We start from the raw sequence: 1,369 nt of genomic DNA, 5'->3' as shown, positions 1-1,369 counted from the left end.
CTTATATCCCTTTTTGTAATGCAATATCTGTATGATTAGCGTATAATTAATTATTAATAATATGAGCATATATAGTAAATAGGGAAATAATAATTATATTTCAATATAATAATTATGTACGTCTTAGTAATCGTTTGCTCTAATATGTCAAATAATTCAATATTAATAACAAGTTTATTTGGGTATAACTGATATTGGAAAGCAATCACACGCCTATTAATATTATGATTAATTGTGTTACTAAATATCGTGATCATATTGAACGTGAATGTTTAATGATTTAAGTGTAGTTCAGAAACATAAATTTTCGGATTCACAACAGAAATATCAACCAAACGTTTAACATATTTGATTCACATGTTTAAAAGAAAAAGCTGTTTTGTAATTTTTCATTTTTGTATCTAATTATAATAATTTTTTTGGTAATTAATGTAATTTCAAAGAATTACACAAAATATATAAAATAATTGCAATAGTGCTAAAAAAAGTAGATTAAAATAATTTTCTCTGCAAGTATCAACCATTTCGTATTACGATTGTTATAACAAAACGAACCCTTATCAAAGCTTTACTATTTCCTGTCGGTACGCCTAAGATTAATACGTTCGCCCTGTATGCTGAAATAATCTGAATATTTTTTCTATTACGAAAACGACAAAGGCATTATTCGTACATCATTCATATTCGATTCGGTTTTAGGAAAGATGAAATACCGATTGCGAGAAAACACCGCATATCGTTTTGTGTACCTCCCAAATAAATCAACAGGATAGGCGGCAAATTTCAAAAGTTTGTGATTTATCATAATCCCCATTTCCATTTGGTAAGCGACTGGTCCATTATTCTACGTCAGAGACACGGCGAAGGGTGCGTGCGTGGTAAAAACTCATATGCGAAAAGTAAAGGAATTTTTAGGATTTTGTTAATGGGTTTCATTATTAATGATTTTTATTTATTTAAGTGCTTCAATATAAGTTATCTTTCTTTCACCTAGTTACTTTCTTAATTTATGGTTTTTTTTAATTAATTGTTTGTAAAATTTAAATAATTTTAAAAACAAAAACAATTAATTTTGGTTGGTTAATAGCATCTTAAAATTTTCAATATATGTATTTTGCTAGTTTTATATGCTTTGAAATATTTGATAATTATTGTAAAAACAATTTAACCTTAATATATATAAAATATCAATTCCGGACATCATACAAGCGTAATGAGATCTCTCATGTATTCAGAATCTGCGTCGTTATTCGTTGTTTAATAACTTGATACTTGCAATTCAACGTAACTACAGAACTCGCGATCTATTCATATTATTTGTAAAACAAGTGTAACAGTTCTTCCTAGACGTCATAATAAAGCAGTAGCC

The sequence above is a fragment of the Heliconius melpomene genome, chromosome 13 (assembly GCF_056956725.1).
Source record: "Heliconius melpomene rosina isolate 202511_hmr_F chromosome 13, ASM5695672v1, whole genome shotgun sequence".
In the NCBI taxonomy this organism is placed as follows: Eukaryota; Metazoa; Arthropoda; class Insecta; order Lepidoptera; family Nymphalidae; genus Heliconius; species Heliconius melpomene.
This window is presented reverse-complemented; position numbering follows the sequence as displayed.